The sequence below is a fragment of the Uloborus diversus genome, chromosome 5 (assembly GCF_026930045.1).
Source record: "Uloborus diversus isolate 005 chromosome 5, Udiv.v.3.1, whole genome shotgun sequence".
NCBI lineage: Eukaryota > Metazoa > Arthropoda > Arachnida > Araneae > Uloboridae > Uloborus > Uloborus diversus.
This window is the reverse complement of record NC_072735.1, coordinates 185,151,222-185,171,264: the sequence shown is the minus strand read 5'-3', so window position 1 is coordinate 185,171,264 and position 20,043 is coordinate 185,151,222. Positions and strand designations below refer to the sequence as shown.

The 20,043-nt window shown below is 36.1% G+C and overlaps 1 protein-coding gene across 2 annotated transcripts in view; it reads left to right on the top strand.

The window, feature by feature from the left end:
• The first annotated feature begins 331 nt into the window (after nt 1–331).
• Nucleotides 332–20,043, top strand: part of LOC129222161 (alpha-crystallin B chain-like) — a 70,785-nt gene continuing 51,073 nt past the window's right edge. Inside the window, exon 1 of one of the 2 annotated variants that reach the window (XM_054856618.1) lies at nt 332–422. The gene's annotated coding sequence lies outside the window, so the exon portion shown is untranslated. Of the gene's footprint in view, nt 423–2,573; nt 2,751–20,043 lie in introns of those variants that run through there. The other variant, XM_054856619.1, reaches the window with a different exon arrangement.

Below are 20,043 nucleotides of genomic sequence, written 5' to 3'. Positions count from 1 at the left end.
TCATAAACTACAGTGAAGCACCGTTTATACGTTTATGAAAAGACTGTATGAAAAAAAGCGTACAAACGAAAAAACGTATAATAGGTATAGGTTAATATGTATTAGACTTTGCAGGGATCAATTTTAAAAACGTATAATTGATAAAAACGCATAGAAGAGAAACGTATAAACGGCGCTTCACTGTATTTTAAAGAGCTAACAAAAACGAAACCTTTATCATTTTAATCTCTTTTGGCGCAAGTCTTGGCGAGGAAAAAAAGATTTCGTCATGGTGCAACCCTGCGGTTTGCCGGCTAGTCTTCTGCGACGCAATCGTTTGCTCTTTAATTTGACGCGTGTGCTCTTCCAGTGTGCGTGCGACTCTTCCAGGTGGAAGAAACGTTGTTTTCCCCATTCGACCACGTTGTGTCTCATTCCAACAGGTAAGCTGTCATTTCTGCTTTATTTATTTATTTATTTTGAGTGAAAAGACTTTTTTTATTTCGAATCTTCGAAGGTATATTAATTACTTGTTGAATTTTACTTTGTTTATGGCTTTGATATTTCATTTTGAAAGTGATCTTATTGAAGAATCGAAATAGAGACAAAAATATGCTCATTTCTTTTGACTTGATTACTAAGGGGTTGTCTATCGATGATGTCACACTTTTTGTCAATCAATTTGATCCTCTTCCCCTGCGTCAAAAAGTGTCACAGTTCACCTTACCCCTGCCCTTGTCTGTGTCACGCTGTTTTTCACAAGCATATTGTTACAGAAACTATTTTTGTTACCCTCCCCCCCTCGTCATAAACTGTCACTTTCACGAAAGCCTCCCCCTCCCCCCAGCCTCTTCATTTTAAAATTTTCTAAGAGGGCGGGGCAAAGGGTTTGTGTTCCACACATTTTACAGGGGAAAAACAACAAAATATACGTACATAATGCCGAATTTCATAATGTTTCAAAAATCCAGTGGGGTCAATTGGCCCCCTCCCCAGCCTCGATTTCCAAAATAACTGGTCTGACTGCTCAGCCCCCCCCCCCTCCCTTCAGAGCGTGACATTATTTGAACGACAACTTAATGAAAATCATTCCTAGACTGGCCCCTTATTCGGGGGGAAGGGGGGTTTTGCTAATTACGATTTTAGGAACATAATTTTAAAAATGCATTTTTGTATGTATGCTGTTTTAAGCCGATAAAATGCACCGAGTTTTTTCATTGTCGTCGTCCCCCTGGAAAATTTTGAAATGACGGGCCTTATTTCAACTTTGACTGAGAAATAATGTTAACATGGCCTTCGCTGAAAACCATGGCGGGGGCCCTTGTCAGTTCAGTCACCAAGTCTTCTTTCCCCTATAAATTTGTACTATTCAGATTCTGAGCTGAGCCCCTAGTTTTCGACTGGACTGAACCCTAATGAACATTTGAAAGAGTTACATGAAATACACCGCCAACTCAGTCAATTCTAACCGAGGACTGCAGTTTCGTGCTTATTAGCACTCATCAGCCTGGCGTAGGAGTGACTGAGGTGGAGGTGGAATACCTCTTAAGGAAGCCTAGAGTGCTAAACAGACTGGTGGCTAATACAGAATTAGCACTGACCAGACGAGTGACCGAAACAATGGTTCGGTTCAACTCGAATATTGGAGGCAAGGCAGGTATACAGTCGAGTTCCGACTTACGTGAGGGATGCGTTCCAAGACCCTTCGCGTAAGTTGAAATTTCGCGTCGTGGAAAAGGGTATGTGTAAAAACTTTTATAAACATACCCATACGATTAAAGACACTTGTAAACACCACCTCAAACTGTTAAAAACAATTTCTTTGAAATATACATTACTGTTTCTTAAACAAAGAATTGAATTTTTATTTATTGTATTTAAAAAAAAAGTTTTATTTAACATAAACTGCTACGATGCACAGAATGATCAATGGGAAAGGAAGACGTGAAATAAACCACTACGGTACGTACATTATGTAGTAAGAAAAACAAATGCACTACAGTTGTTGAAACTTTCTCTTTTTCCTTCGATCTTCACAAACTTTAAATGAAACAGCGCTCTTAGGTGTCATTATATTTCATCAACTTTCCCATGTAGAATGAAAAAAATAAATGGAAAATGCGGAGTAGTTATTTGTAGAAGCGATGTTTAGACTAGTACGGTGTGGGAACTTCCGCACTCAGCGATGCCAAAGGGATGAAGGTCCATTCACGAAAAAACCGCAATTCCCTTCGGAATTTTTTCATGTTGCGGGTGAAGAATTCGCGTTAGGAATAAAATTCTCTATTGGAGAAATAATCGCGTTATAGCCATTTCGCGTAAGTCGGATCGCGTTGTAGCGGAAGTCGACTGTACTCAGTAAGTTACAGCCCTATAGCCAGGACTAATTAGGCGGCGTATTTCATGTATTTCTGGCTTAGCTCTGACTATAGGGCTGTAACTTACATTTGAAAGAGTTAGTTATTGGGAATATTGGAACAATTTCCATTCGCACCTAGATCTTTTTAATCAACGCGAATTAATATTTCATTGAATAATAGAAGGTCCAAACAAACGAATGCCGCTAACAATTTTATGTCTCTTCATTTTATAGCACAGCTTAATTAGTTAGCCTGATTGAAAATCCGAACGAAATTTGAATACGGAGATCAAAATTTATTGCGCACTTGAGAGGCATCTTCGTGACGTGTGGCTGTTGCCATGACGACTGCACACGGAAAAACGTGACCGGCCATCAAGCAGAGGATAAAGATCGTGTATTCAAGATGCCGGTATGTTTACTTTTTAATCTTTAAAGCTATCGGGAAGAATGGCTAGAAGTTTGCACTTGGATTTAGTGCTCGAACGTGTGAAGTTGCTTTTTCTATTGGGGTCGGTGGTTATTTAATTGTTTGTTTAGTATTGTGCTGTATAAACTTCGTTGAAGAATTGTGACGAATTTTGGGCAATATTTGGTTGCCCTGGAATTTGTGGAATTTTCCGAAATAATGTTTGTAATGTTTTTTGACCCCAGTGCGAAGGGGGTGGGGGTGCAGTTTTATAAATTTACTAGTGGTACCCGCACGGCTTTGTCCGTAGTAGAAAATTAAAAGGTATTTTGGTTCGCCTGTATATTTACAAATAATGTATGATGAATTTTCTCGCCAATTGTCTTGCTCCCATGTTACGGTTCCACGTTATGATAATTTCGTAGTTTACTATTCCACGTTGTGATAATTTGCTCGGAAAATTTTCTTAAAATTAGAATAGAAAAAGAACAAAATCGAATTTTCAAAAAATCGCTTTGAGGTGCACACCCCCATGCTACAAACTTACTTTGTGCCAAATTTCATGAAAATCGGCCGAACGCTATCCTTGTCACAGAGATCCTGACAGACAGAGACTTTCAGCTTTATTTTTAGTAAAGATTTTATTTGTTTGAATGGGGAATTAATCGAGTGTTCCTAAAAAGGGATAAGTCGTTCATGAACGAACAACACCTTAAGACCGACTCTTTCAAATAGACGAATAATTTCAGTCTCCGAAAAAATATACGACCGTTATTTCAAATGGTGAACGATTTGGAATGTAGAACGCTACTCATGTTTAGTACATCCGAACCTAAACAAAGTACTTTTGGATTTTTTTTTTTTTTTTTTTTTTGATATCTTTTCTTACTGTTAGATATTTTTAGTTGCTCTTCCTTAAAAGAATATTACTGATCTAGTGAAACACATTTTCAATGTACCTGAGTAACTGTCGCAATGAGATCACCTGCAACTTTTTAAAATGAACGAAGTCGTTCAAATGAACGAGTTCAATGCACGGGTAAAAAAAAAATCATGTGATGAATGGATCATTTAAAAAAACGACTTTGTCCTTGTCGTTCTTAGCTATGATTCATTTGAGTCGTTTTATTGTTATTAGTATTGTTTTATTTATTTATTTATTTTATTAATTTATTTTATTTATTTATTTCTTTATTTATTTTTGAGATCAAGTTTCTTCTCTTCGGCACAGTAAACTGAAAAGGGTGTTAGGAAAATGTTATAATTATTTGTTTTATTATGACTTAGAATATACAGTGGTTCCCAAAAGTTGTTCGTACACCTTCGACTTTCAATGAAATAGGCCCTCTATCTATTGGTTAAAATTAATATTTCGGATTGGGTATTTAATTATAAGATCTATGATCTATTTCTAACGAAACTACATGAAAAAATTTAATAACGTATTAAAACTTAATTTTTTAAAAATCAAAAACCAAAAAGTACCGCAAATTTTATCTCACAAAAGTGTTCGTACACTTTAAAAAATGTCTATTTATTATTAAATAATCAAACTTTTTATTGAGTTATTATTTAGTAGAATATCACTCAACATCCATAACAACATTTGAACGTCTGCGAATAGATTTCAATGTTCTTTACTCTTTTGTGTGTGTGTGTGCAATTTTTGAGTAAGTGTTCAACCACACTTCGAGTCTTACTGTTTCCAGCTGTCTTTTCGTTTTAAAGCCGTATTTTTGTAATCTAGCCTCCAGATATCTCTAAATATGTTTCATTAAGTTTAAATCTGGCGATCGAGGAGATATTTCTAAGCTTAAGGACAATTTTTGGGGCAGCAGACACAAACGTTGAAAACAGTGTGCTTCTTATCGTTATCTTGATAAAAGCAAAGTTGCTTCCAATAACCAAACTTTGGGCTAATAGTTCAAAATTGTTTTTTAAAACATTTAAATGAACAGCGTGATTCATTATTTTATCGAAAAATTCCAAACAATCAAGTCCTGATGCTGATATGCACCCTCACACAAGAACACCTTCACCGTCCTGATTAAATGATCCATATAAGTTCTCAAGATGAAACTCCTCTTGTTTTTTCTTCTATTTACAATTCGACAACAATTCAACCAAAAATGTTGAATTTACTTTCGTGTGTAAGTAAGGCGTTACTCAAAAAATTGTTGAGCTTATTTATCATTGATTTTGCGACGAAAACCGTAAGTTTTTTGTTTTTCGCACGAACAAGAAAATTTCTGAGGGCAGAGGTCCCATTTAATCCAGCTAATCAAAGAACTTGGCGAACAATTTTAGGTGAAAATTAAACGTAAAATGTTTCATTAAATTCTGCAGAAACTTTAACAGCACTCAAATGTGTATTTTTCATAATTTTTAACTGTAAATTTCCGATCACGCTTTGTTAACTTTGCCGGTTGACCTTTTCTTACCTTGTTTTCGATCAGATTCTTCTGTTTAAAGCATTTTATCAAGCACTGCACTATAGAATGGTATAAATTAGCTAATGTAGAGACATTTTAAACCAATTTACCGCTACTGTGAGGGGGGGGGGGGATCAAATTCCGAATGGTGTTTGTTGTTTTTTTACGAATGACAGCCATTTAAAAATAAGCAGAATATTCCGGAATAAATAAACAAAAAATGAAAGCCGAATGACTTTACAGTGTCAACACAATGTAAAAATAATAAAAATACGACATGTGATAATTTTAACCACGAATTTATATGGAAGTATTTCAGTGTCCGATGACTTTTGTGGCGTATTTTTTCTGTCTTCTTTTTTTTTTTTTTTTTGACAAATTTCAAAAATAAAATCAGGCAATGTTTTGAAGGAAAAAAAAAACTACTGAATGGCATAGGAATGATTTGAAAAAAAATTGGACTTCATATTCGAATTTAGTTTTGCGTTAGTTTGGTTTTACTACAAAATTTTAAGGTGTACGAACACTTTTGGGAGCCTTTGTAGGTTCTTATAAAAAATTTTTACATCTACTAAGCATGCATACAATCTCTTAACTGAATGAATTTCTTACATTACTATTTATTTTAAAAAAATCTATGTTGTGTAGAAAACCTTGTTTAATTAAGAAATGTAACCAACTCATTTCAATTTTGCGAAAACATTTGCTGTGTTGAAAATAATTATCTTCTCTTCCCCCTTTCATCCCTTCTAAAGTTTGCCATAATTCGCTTGTATGTACATGGTAGTTTCATTTATTTAAAAAGTCAGGCATTTAAAAAATAATTAAAACTTTTACTTAATATTTGTTTGGTTGCAGATATTTTCAATTATATATTTTACTGAAATAGAAAGTTAGATCCTCGAAACATTTCTTCAAAAATGCTGTAAAAGTTTATCTTTTTCCATTTACAGCAGTTGTGTAATGTCGAAACTGTGTTTAAAAAATTCCATATTACGCACAAAACCCGATTCAAGGTATTTATACTTTACCGAAAATGTATTCCATAAAAAAACTAGTTGTTTCAGAGTCTTTTCTTTGCGGTATTGAAATAACGTTTTAAGAAATTCATTAAAAACATTTTGGGTAAACAATGTTTGTATAGAACATTTTAACTTTTATCCATATGTGGAAGTATGTAAAGTGTATGTAAATATATTCAGTGGTGGTATTCAGTTCTGGGGCGGTAAATTGTGATGTCAACCCCCCTCCCCCTACAGACGTAAAAAGAAAAAAAATATATGAAAACATGAACTTCATGCAACTTTCAGAAACAAACTACATTTGTGTTTTTAAGTGAGATAATGTACAAAAAACAAGTAAAAGTGAGGGGGATCGAAGGATTTACCCTCCGGAGAATTTTCAAATTTGTAGTCTTAAAAATGCATTTTAGCTTCATATTCTTCAAAAACTTGCAATTCCACTTAGGGTGTCACCCCCTAGACGGGTGACACCAGGGGCGGATTGCCCCCTCCCCCGTAGTAAGTAGTGACGCGACTGTGTATATATATATATATATATATTCTGATCTGCACAACATCGTGGATTCATCGAAAAGATCCGACTTCATTTGAAATGGGGGAAAATCTACCCAAAAATGGTCGTTCATTCTGAAAATGTAACTTGCAAAACTATTCTGAAGAATTTCATAAAATACAACGCAATTGCGGAACATCTTTCCTATGAATTTCCTACCTTTCCCCTATCGAATTTCATAGTCTTTTGCTTGTTTTTCTCTTCCAAGCGAAGCTGCACTTCTGCAAAAACGAGTTTTTGTTGCTCGAGTTAGGAAGTTTTCTTTTTAGACCGAAATTACATTCAAAACATTTCCCTTGCTCAAATTTCATGACGAATAATGTGCTTAGGAGACCAGTTTCAAAACAACTTCTGCCTTTTTTTTTTCTTCTTCTACCAAGTTTGGTCCCGGCCAATTTCTAAATATGCTGACAAACAGCTAAAGCGGCAAGTTTTTTTTCTTTCCTTTTTTTTTTCAAATGCAAGTTTGTCCTAGAAAACAAAATGTTAGCCATTTTTGGCTAATCTAGAACTGTGTACTCTTTTTTTTTTTTAATTAAACATTTTTTATCCATCTCATTACAATGACATGTAACTTTAAGGTCAGTCACCTACTAACCTACCCTTATCCTCCAAGAAGGATACTCCCTAAAAGAAAAAAGCTAATATCCCTAAGAATTTCAAAGGCCTAGTCTGCGTCATGACCACCTTCCCCCTATATGCACCCCTACACAGGCTCGTCATTTCAAATTTTTGCGTGGAGGGGGGGGGGGAGAGGGCAGTGACACAAATAGTGCATACACAATGTAAATTTTTATCAGAAAACAACAAAAACCCCGCCCACTCATATGTAAAAAGCATTAATTTTCAAACCCGGGAGAGAGGGGGTTCTATAATCTTCAGAACTACTTTTCATTTGCAAATTGTCCAAAGTCCGCCCATCGTCCAATATCTAAAAATTCACACTAACTTGAAAAGTGTTAAGAGCTGAGCTACTCCGAACCCGAACTCCTTCGCCCTAACTGAACTTGAATATTCTTACAATATATTCCAGTTTTATTTTCTTTCTCTTGGCATCACCTATGAAGCTCAATCAGTTGACCAATCGCAGACAGCTCAATTCCTCATTGTTCCCAGCTCTGTAAGAAATGGAAAAAACGTTACCCGGAACTCCTATTCAGTTCTTTTATTTTGCATAGCAATTTCAGAATAATGAGGCTATTACTTTTTTTTTTTTGTTTTGAAATAAAACACAAAAGCATTTGTTATTCGAATGTATATATTTTCGGCAGCATCTGTTACATTTCACAACCTTTTAAATCTTCCCTAACGACGACTTTAGCCATAAAGTGGAAAGTATCGTGCTTGGCTACTGGGAGGGAATATCCTATCTATTTCCGGGTCTCTGTTAAAAAGTTCGCAAATGAGTTTTTGATGAGGCAACGATTCCAATCCACTCGCTAGGACTGGGGTGGGAAAAATGTGTGGAAAAGAAAATGTTCTACCGCAAGTTGGGGAAAGGGAGAGAGAAAAAAAAAATGTTATTGCTCAGATCAGTCACCTTGAAGTTCAATTTGAGGAGGTGGACACGGGGGCTGGTATAAAAACATTCGAAGAACGGAAGGAACAATGGTTCGTCGCGGATCGCTGACTACCGATGAAAATAGTGCCCAATTTAACACACCACGTGCTGAGAAGTACAGTGAAAAATGAAGCTGGGAATTACATCAGGATGTGCTCTAGAACTCAGAATCGATAAACAACTTTTGGTCAGAGGTTTCGGTTTTTCTTTAATTCGCTGTTCTGCTGATTGATTTGGATAACTTTGAATCAAGTGATTAAACGTTCTCTCCGTCTTCCAAGCAGAGCCTGGTTAATGCCACCGATCCGTGGGCCTGGGCACCATAATTTTTGAGGCATTTAATTAGCATGATTTTTTTCCTCTTCGTTTTCTTGTATTTTCTTTTGTTTATTTTTAGCGCGTCTCACATTATGAGAATTTTAATGTGCATTTCAGTAGGATTAGTGCTCATTTTAATAGTTTTCATACATGGGTAGGTATGAATGTTTGATTCGAGTTTTATTACGAGAACTACTTTTAAAAACATGCGCATTTTCTTGTACCAGGTTCTGGGACAACTTTTACTGGGACTTGGGTATCAATTTATCAAGATCGGTGTTTAGATTCATTTTTTGGTAGTTCCAGTAAGTTGGCTTGAGTTGTCAATTCTCGAGTTCTGAAACTAAAAAACACAGAATCATCAGTTATTTTTAAAATTTGGCTCACATCATATGCATAAGGATGGGGTCGAGTCGGTTGCCGAAGGCGGCTAATTTATACTATTAATCTATTTCAAATCTATATCATTAGATTTATGTGCGCGCTGTCTGTGTCTGTGTGTCTGCGACCCTATCTCTTCTGGACTGTTAATGTCTACTAGGTCAGTACTGGTACCTTCGAATACAGGACATCCAATGGAAAGTCATTCTGCTCTGCCTCACCCCTCTAAATCTTAAGGGACTTCCAGGATATCCTGATGATATCCAGGGTTAAAACTATTAAAATTATCAATCGTCACCCACCGCAAGAGGCATTTAGCCACCCCGGCCCGGGTGGTGAACGGGGGTTGGCAAGCGAAGCGAGCAGGTGGCTGAGCATCCTAGTTTATATTAGAGGAATGACTTAGTTTTTTTTTTATTTTTAATCAAAGTACCTAGTTTAGTCACTCCGACTAGGTGTCTGCGCCCCCTACTCGCTTCGCTCACCAACCCCCACTCGCCACCTGCTGTGGATCAATGTCACCTACGTCGGTTGACAATTGATGATTTTAATTTTTTTACCCCTGGATGTCTGGCTTCTTATCTCCAGCCCCTCAAGGTTTAGAGGAGTGAGACCGAACGGAATGGCTTCCCCTGGATGACCTGCCTCAACTATGCCAGGTTTGACCTGGTGGATATTCACTCCTGAGGAGAAAAGGTTATAGACACACAGAAAGATGCGCAAAGGTTTTAATGATATAAATGTGAGGCTGGATTGCAAAAAAAAAAAAAAATGTTATTTAAATATTGTTTCTGGAAACCTTCAGAATTGAATTGCATTATAGGGAAGTAGAGTCTGTGTTGTTCATAAAATTTATGCAATGAAACAGAGATCTGACATGTTGCTACGTTTGTTACTGTAGAATTACTCTTACACAGGGGCCTGCACAAGAGGGGGGGGAGGGGAGGGACACCTGTTGGCCCGGCCCGAGCCTGAAGGGGGCTCAATATTTTTAAAACTAGGCGTGAAAATAGGGGAAAACGAAATGGAGGGGGCCCCGGAAAACTGATTTGTGGCAGCCGCCAAAATTTCTGTGTACGCCCCTGCTCTTACACACTTATTTTCGATCATCAACCCCAAAATTGATTATTGTTTAGCACAGAAGAAGCTTCTTCATCGAGTTTTTTTGAGCAATCACGATTGCTTATTGCTTTCATTTGACTGTTTTGATGTGCTGTCATTTTATTTTCCCGCCAGCATCACCGTCGACCGGGTCCTCACGATGCTGCTCCTATAGCGAAAACAGTCTCCAGGTTGCGTTCATATCCTACACACACGCGCATACATAAACACATACATACACCTACACACATACACAAACGCATACACACACTCAAACACATACATACACACGCACGCATACATACAGACACATACACACAACTACCCACACACACACATACACATACCCCTTTACACACACACACACCTACATACACACACACACACTCGTGATTGCGAAAAACAATTTGAATTCAATTCGAAAAGCCAAAATTCAAATTAATTTATCTTTTATTATTATTATTATTATTATTTTTTTTTTTTTGACTTCCGCTTTTTGATTTCCGACACGTAAAGGAAGGGGCTAGAAGTTTGTGTCTGTGTATCTGTCTGCGACACACTAGCATCTAAATGGATGGACCGATTTTGGAAAAAAAAAGTCGAAAGGAGAGTTTGTTGAGAGTGTTCTCTGCTAGGTTACGTCTTCAGAAGACATTAATTAACGAATATATTAATTAAAAACCTCTAAAAGGTTTTTCGCGGTTTTTTCAGTGAAAACATATTCAAAAATTTAGTCGCAAAATAAAGAGTAATTTTTTCTGCGTCTGATAGAATGTGTTAGCAACTTCCATGCTATAAAGAATTCGAATTACAGCGTTTTTTTAAAGCAGATTTTAAATACGGCTAAACCTTGATTCACGCGATTGGTAACCAAATTCATTGTTGGCCGACAAGGAAAGAAAAAACGATGATTTAAAATTTTTATCTGTTGCTAGTTTCTATTTGTAAACAAATAAAATACTTGTAATTGTCTTTTAATAGTATATTAGTCTTTTTAAGGATTTTCAATTTTCCCTCGTGATTCTACATTTGCGACTCGGGGGTTTTTAAAATTTCTAATTTCATTTGTTTTTAATTATACTTGTCTTCAATTTTACCTGAATATCAGCTTATTATTGAGCACGAAAACACAATAATTTTTTGAAATGATAGCATCTGAAAAAAGACTTTTTCTGTGAAAGCATTTTATTTTCGTGAAACTGAAGATATGGGTAATTTAATGCAAACAGAACCTCGAAAACAGGCTCGTGAAAGTCGCGAAGTTAAGTGCTTTTACACCAATCATGTTATAAAGCTAATATCAACATGAAATATGATGGACAATCATGTTATAGAGCTAATATCAATATGAAATATTATGGAGTTTGTTATACAGTAAAAATTTTCAGTTCCTCAAAGTTCCGAATTTATTCCCCGAAATTCCAGGTTTATTTCTCAAAATTCCTGATGCTTTTTCTAGTCGCTCAAACAGTTTCCCACGCCGCTTTTCGCACCTCTAATTAGGTCTCAGAAAATACACGCTCACTCAAATTGGGTACTTGTACGATGTGGTGTATTGCACTTGTGTTCGAGGTTTTCCGTTTTAACCTGCAAGATCTTTATTTTCGCAACCCTTAGTCCTAGATGTATACTTCAAACTGCAAAAATGTTCAAAATCATATGCGGGTTAAGATATTCAAAGTTTGAAGCAAAAATATAAATGAGTCAAAAAATACAAAATTTAACTTTTTATACGGGCCCCAGGGCCCCTAACTGATACTTAGAGAAATAATCTCCTTTGAAAACTATTACTGACATAAAAAACTGGGCGACCAAAACTCAATGTGATATTCCAGTTCAAAGTTTTAAGGGACCATATAGAAGAAGAGATGGGAACTGATCGCCCTTTCAGAAAGAAGAATGACAGTTCGTCAAAGTACGAAAAACAAAGTATTTATATTTTTCGTTGCTGTTCAAAAATAAATGCAAATGTTATGTCGTGATACGCAAAAACACACACACACAAAAAAAACCTCGAACAATTTGAAAAACCACTCTATGCACATTGCACACTAAACACTTGTTAACCGCTATATTTTCCCCACGGGGAAAATATAGCGGTTGACGGCTATTGTCGTTATTGACGGCGAGTGAAAAGTGGTGTAAGTCACAAAACGCTGCGTTTCATATCTCGGTGAATATTAGTCGTACTAATGTCTAACTTTTTGTGTTAGAATTATTTTTCAATGAAGATTATTTCCGTATGCATAAGTTAGGGGACCTGGGGCTCGTATAAAAAGTTTAAATTTTGCATTTTTTGACTCATTTTTATTTTTGCTTCAAACTTTCAATATCTTAACTCTGCATCTGATTTTGAACATTTTTGCTATTGGAAGTATATATCTAGGACTAACGGTCGAGAAAATAAAGGTCTTGCACGTTGAAACGGAGCACCCTGTATATAATTCCCCTACATGGCTTTAGTACTTCAACCTAGAGTTCACAAACCAATGATGAAAGGAAACAGTTGAAAATCAAAATTATTCTGTCTACTCAGTTTGAGTGTGTTGTGTATGTTACCTGCTGGTTCACAAATTCAACCTCGAGTTCACAAATCAATGCCGAAAGAAAACAATCGCGAATCAAAATTATTCCGGGCGATCTAATTCTGTCCGAACAGAAAAATCGATTGGGATTTATTATCTCTGGTTAGTCCTTCCATTTTTAATAGTTAAACTAAGTAGGCGAAGGACGTGGGATGGCAACTATACCCTTCGTGCATGCATGCAGGAATGATTAATACAACAGGCCATGTCTGTAAAGCGGTCATGACCTTTATTTTGGCACGCAAAAATTCTGTTCGTGATATTCTTTCTTTCCATGGATTAGAATATTTGGCTCGCTGCTCCAAATACGACTTTTCATATGACAAATTTTTAGTGATTCAAATAATCTTGGCTGTTACCAGTGGAGCAGCGGGGGGGGGGGGGGGGCACCCCCCAGAGGCATTGGTTTTAACATAAATGCAAATTCTAAAACAGTGGTTGATGCATATGAAAGAGCTGTTTTGATCAAAAAAACCCTTCAGAAGATATTTCTGGTTGCTCTAGTGGCTGTTACTATGGGGAGAAAAAATTATTCCAAAATATTAGTGTGTAACAAAAGTCTGAAGACGAAAAAATAAATAAAAAATTCCCGGGTTCCCAACCGCTGACCCGGCAGACTATCATCAACGGTTCGCGGGGAAAGTTGACCTGCCCTCAGAAGTTTTTACCTCAACGCATCCAAAAACTTCTTATTCTAAAAATAATAGTTTTCTGACGTAAAAACTATCGAAAACCATTTCATTCGATATCTTTTACGTTAATTTTGTAATTTCTTTTTTTGATTTTCTTTAAAGTTTTCTCATGTCAGTTTACTTTTTGCAATATTTACTACTTCTCTGTAGCTTTTATTATTGTAAGTTGAGTAGTCTGAGTTCGTTTCACTTTTGATTGACCAGTTAGTTTTGCTTTTTGTCAGATGAATTGGCAACAACAGTCAACAGTCATTTCCTCCCATACAATTCCGTACAGGAAACTAGTGATGATCCGGATATACGTATCCGTATCTGCGGATATCCCGAGGGAAAATAAAGATCCGTATCCGTTACTTTTTTGACGGATCTTAAACGGATCTTTTCTATTCTAAAAATTTTTAAATATTTGAATAAAAACTCTTATAAGAACTCTATAAGAGTTTTTATTCAAATTATAAAAACTCTTGATTGACCAGTTAGTTTTGCTTTTTGTCAGATGACTTGGCAACAACAGTCAACAGTCATTTCCTCCCATACAATTCCGTACAGGAAACTACCAGAAGATTTTGTGTATTTTTACTGGTTAGATAAGTTTATATTAGGAGTTACCGCACCACTTTTCATACCTCCCCCTGAAACAAAATTATTAAAAGTTCTCCCAAGTTTTCTTCCTCATAATTAGATAAATAATGCTTTTCCTGTTCAATAGTTTAATGATATCAATGTCTGAACGGTCATTTACTGGTAATGCATCCCGTGATCATAATAAAAGTCAATCTTTTGTGTGAATGACGCCAAATTTCTTGCCGTGCTGCTGTTTTGTGCATAAAGCTCATCTAAAGAGCTATTTGACTATTCTTTTGCAAAAATACTTCATCGTATTTTGTTAGTGTATTTTTTATTTCTGGGTTAGTTTCCTTTTCTTTTTCCAGTACGTTTATGCTGTTTTCGGATGACTTTACATCCAATAGATCACAATTCGCGTTACAATGAAAAAGGGGTTCTTTGAAACCCCGAAATACGTGTCTGCAGTAAATTTGCTTACTTGTGCTGTATCTCTACGCTGTTTTCTACTGTTACCGATTATGGTGTTATACAGGGTGTTCCGTTTTAACTTGCAAGACCTTTATTTTCGCAACCGTTAGTCTTAGATGTATACTTCCAATTGCAAAAAATGTTCAAAATCAGACGGAGTTAAGGTATCGAAAGTTTGAAGCAAAAATAAAAATGAGTCAAAAAATACGAAATTTGACTTTTTATACGGTCCCTAGGTCCCCTAACTTACATTCAGGGAAATAATCTCTGTTGAAAAATATTACTATCACAAAAAATTTGACATTTGTGCTACCACAAACTGAAGGAGATATTCGAATTCAAAGTTTTAAGGGACTATACAAAAGATGAGATTGGAATTTATCGCCCTTTCAGAAAAATCAAAGGTTGTCGAAGTAAAAAAACAAAGTATTTCTATTTTACGTTGCTATTCCAAAATAAATGCAAATGTTATGCTGTGACACACAAAGGCACACTACAAAACCTCGAGCAAATTGAGAAACCACACTCTATGCACACATATAATTTTAAACACTTGTTAACCGATTTATTTTCCCCCAAAAGGTGTTATTGAGGGCGAGTGAAAAGTGGTGTAAGTCACAAAACGCTGCGTTTCATAGCTCGGTGACTATTGGTCGTACTCATTTCAAACTTTTTGTGTTGGAATTGTTTTTCAATGGAGATTATTTCTCTAAATATAAGTTAGGAGACTTGAGGCCCGTATGAAAAATTAAATTTTGTATTTTTTGACTTATTTTTACTTTAAACTTTTTGCGGATACCACAAGTTTACAATAAATACAACCACATTTCAGAATCAAATTTTATAAATTCGCTGGAAGTTCTTTTCCTGTTCCAAAATTAATTCAAATGGAAGTTTCTCCCTATTTACCACTAACACGTGCACACCAAAGCGCTTGCTGTGCACCCTGCGGCCCCCTGAGGCAACTTAATTTTCGCCCCATTGTTATTTTCCACTCCTCCTCAGTGCACGGACACTTAATGTCAAAAGCTATTCGAAGGAACTGTACAAAAAGAGAAAATAATTCGCAGAAGGTGGCGTGAACGGTTTTCTTGAAGAGGTTCTAGGTGTTCGATCCCACTCAGAATCCAATCGTCGCGTCAAGTGGTTGAGGGGCTTGGGGGAATTCTTGGCGGAATGGAAGTTTCTTGTTCGGCGAGCTATATATAGATATATATATCGGCGAATCGATAGAGCGGGGCGCTCGGCCAACAAAAACGGCAGACGGACCTTTTGTGGTGACGTCAGCGCCACGTGAAAAGACTGTCGCGTGAATCACGAGGAGAGTCGGGGAGAGAGGATGGAGACACTTGCCTCCGCCATGTTTGGTTCCGTCTCAATACTCTCACTTAAAGTGTTTGCCCCAAAATGGGACCCGGACTTATATTAATTTTTGTTATAAAATATACGGGATGACTTAATTTTAGGGGAATCCTTTTTAAAAGTGCACAATAATTGATAATGGGGTTGTTTCCTTCAGTCAAAATTTCTACTGTTAGTCACTGAAATTGATAGGATAAGCAAAAAAAAAAAAATAATAATAATAATAACATGGAACGTGAAAAAACTTTCATTTTCCCAATGCTTAGTTTTAATTCATTTTTTTAAATGTCCGATTTTGAAATTAAGGCGTGGTCTTTATGATGTACTTGGACGCATCTCCATTGGCGCGTTGAATGCTTCCGCTTGCTGTCTTACCGCGTTTCCAGGTTATGATAATTCAGTAGCGAATTAAATTTTGTGCTCTACGCTTGCTATCAACCATATCATTGCCAGTACACGTGAGTATAGATTCGAGTTAAATAGTGCGCTCTGTGCTAATGGCATCAATAAATGGCATTTCATCATTTGTGATGTCATCCGCAGAAGCGGAAACAATGAAATTGCACCGTTGAAAATAATTGTTAAAAAAATATATTTAACTTTATCAAATTATTTAAAAAATGGTTAAATCCTATGTTTTGAAGCATGCTCTTTCAGAAAAAAAAGACTTTCAAAATTTCGGAAACGATCCCATTGTGCGTGCTCAAAAGAACACATTTAATTCGGGTTTAAGCGCAACATTTATTCAAAAATTTCAGAAATATTTTAATGACTCCTTTCAAAACTTTTGTATTAGCTCGTCATTTAAGAGATCAGGGAATGTCAGTTGACCCCCCCCCCCCGGATTTTAGAAACATAGTAAAATTTGGCATTTTTGCACGTATTTTGTTTTACCCTAAAAATGCATGAAACCCAAAACCTATGCTCCCCCCCCCCCCCCCCGCCTCCCAAAAAAAAAAGTTTTGAAATGACGGGCCCACTTCTGTTTTCGCCTTTTCATGTCGTCGTCTTTACTTCGTATTTTTTCTGGTTGCCATTTTCGGACGTTGGTAGATCTTTACTTCTGCTCGTTGCAGAAAGCTGCAAGAGTTTTATTCGTAAAGGTGATAAACAATTCTTTTCCTCTGACACTACTCATTCTCTTGGCATTCATTTTATATCTCTTTGTATTCATTATATCTGAAAATCATATTTTTTTTATGTGTGTGTTTAAAATTACTGTCTACACGAATATAATTAAATCTGGCTATCGTGTCATAAGGCGTTCTTTTGAATGACGATCTTTTAACTAGGGCTTTTTTGAAAGGTAGGGCGTACTACAGAAGTATCAAGAAAAATATTTTTACGGATTATTTTTTGATCAGGTCTTTTTTTTCCGGAGAAATACGGTACGTGCGGGCTGTCATCGTCGTGCGAGGGAATTATCCAGAGAAAAGGACAGAAATTCTGGCCCTCTGTCGGAACTAAGTGATAAATGCGTAAGATTTCCTAAGTGATAAAACTAGTTGAGTGAAACAATTTTCACACCTGTTGATGTGTATGTTAGGACACCTGTTACTTAGTGAGTCACTTTAGTTTACCAAGCTGTAAATTCACATAATCTGTTCTTCACTCAAAGACGCGAAAATGTTTTCTGATCTCCTTTATTTCATAAACATAGAAGAAAATAAAAAGGCCCATCCTTGTCTGAGTAGTGATTCCATACTTGGCAAAATGATACTGCAAATATTTATTTTGGTACGTTAATTACCGTTGTACCTTCATTAATGCTGAACTACTGCAAGACATAATTGTGCAGTACACCCAGGGTAATTATGAGCAATTAAAAGACTATGAAGAAAAAAAATCTTAACAATTATTCACCAGTGTCATAACAGCACGAATTCTAACCTTTGTATGCACCATACAAACGTTTGTACGCTCTCCTGTGTGAGTATAACTTACACACTCTGCAGTGACAGTGTAATTTACATGACTCTGGTTTTCAGGTACAGAATTGTTTAAAAATTTTAGTACAATCAAGTGAATCGAGTTTTTAATGTTTCTTTGCGTAATATGATTCCAAATAGACTCTTCATATGATTCAAAATAGCATCGCAACAACCCTTAAGATTTAATTCTTTTATCCTTTCTCCTAACTTACGATTTGACCTTTAATGCAGATAAAGGCCTTACCAGTGCTGTATTCGTAAAAGTAGCAGATGGTGTGGTGTACTGTTCACAGGGGCGCCTCGATCGATGGGAAGTCACTGTGGCCGCCCAAACATTCCTTATTCAGAACATTTTGTTGACGATTCGGCAAATTTGGAGGCAATATTGCAATATTTAAATATTTTTTTTTTCTTTATTAGTTTTTTAATTGGATTTTTAATGATAAACAATGTTCTAGTGATGAGTATAATCGAGTTCTCATATTCGATCACTCGATTTTCAAGATCATTCGAGAACTCGATTATCACAAGTGCTCGATTATCACATCTCGAGTGCTCGATTATCACATCTCGAGTGCTCGATTATCACATCTCGAGTGCTCGATTATCACCTCCTGAGATCTCGATTGTCGTATCTCGAGTTCTCGATTATCACATCCCGAGATCTGGATTCAAAATATTCGAGAAGACAACGATCGAGATCTGGATTTCCAAAGATCTCGATTGCAATCGCTCGAGTTTTCGATTTCAAAAGATCTTTATTATCAATCGCTCGAATTCTCGGTCACGAAAGATCTCGATTGTCAACTACTCGATTATGAGAAATGCTCAATTCCCGAGATCTCGATTATCAAAAGTTCTCGATTATGCCCATCACTACAATATTCCGTGTCATTAGATGTTATGCATGTAGAGTATGCGTGTAGGCTCGTATTTTATCATTCGGGGTAAAATTAGAATTTCATTCGACTAACTCTGAGAATTTCCCCCTACCAAAAATTTTAGTTTAGTGCACCCCTGACCGTGCACACATTAAAAAATTAGAGATCATACGCTGAAACTTTGTTGGTAAAATAATAGGTATCTTAGCTTAAGATGTACAAAATTTTAATGAAAATTTTTATTTTTCTGAAAATGCATCCCATGTATAGAAAAGCAAGATATGATGTTGGTCGAAAATTATAATAAACTTATATAATACCCGATGAAAAATAGATAAGAATGAGAAAAATAGACATTGATGTCTATCAAGTGTTTCTGTGCGACATTATTTACGCACAAAGGCGCCCATATAGGGGGGGGGGGTAGTAAGTGGAAGCTCAAGCACCCCCTTTGAATTTGAACTTCCTTGCTGTTAGTACTTTTTTCTTTGCAAAATTGTAAAAACATTTTTTTTCTCCAGCAATTAATGAATAAGTTATTAAAAATGTCAAATTTTATTAATTCTAATCTGTACTGAAATCGGCTTCTATGGGAAAAATATCCTGCTAAACTATAGAGAAAATATCTGAGCCCCGCCCCCCCTTAAAATTTTGCATATGGGCGCCCTTGTTCACGCAGATCATTTAAATAAAATATTAAGCATCATAAAAGTAGGGATGTACACTATTTTTCGAAATAAACCGGAAGGTACACACCATATAACCCCCCCCCTCAATACAATACTATTCCTTATACGCTTGTAGCGTATCATAATTGTAAACCATTCTGAATTGGGATGTTATTGTGTTGAATCCATTAAAGAATTAATTAATTTAATAACCATTATGCAAAGGAAATAATCAATTTAAACAATGAAAGTCCCGGACAGTTCAAGTTCGTCAGCATATTTTACTCAGCACTTTGGTTGAATTTTTTTTAATTGAAAAACTGGAAACTAATTTCGTTGAAATTAGTTTTTTAAATAAATATTTACTGCTGCGAAGATTGATTTGCTTATATTTGAAGTTAAGAAGTTCTCATAAATGAGTTTATCAGTGAAAAAAAAAAAACTTTTCCATTACAAACTTTTTAGCCTGAAGTGTAACTAAAGTTAGAACGTGAAATCTTTCAAGTGCTGCTCTGTCGTTTCGTCATTAGTTCATGTGAAGGGAAAAGCGGGAAATAGGTTTGCAGAATTGATGCTTATGGCAGAAAAACAAGTGATGTTTAAATTGGGAATATATGTGTCCAAGTAGCTCAAAAGCTCTTGACCTAAATAAGATAAAAGAAGAAAAGGTGGGGGGCGGGAGCAGAATATTTTACCTTGCTAATTTTCAGTAGTCTTGGAATAGTTTTGTTCAGCTGGATTTCAACTCCTCCATCCCTCCCATCCCCCCTTAAA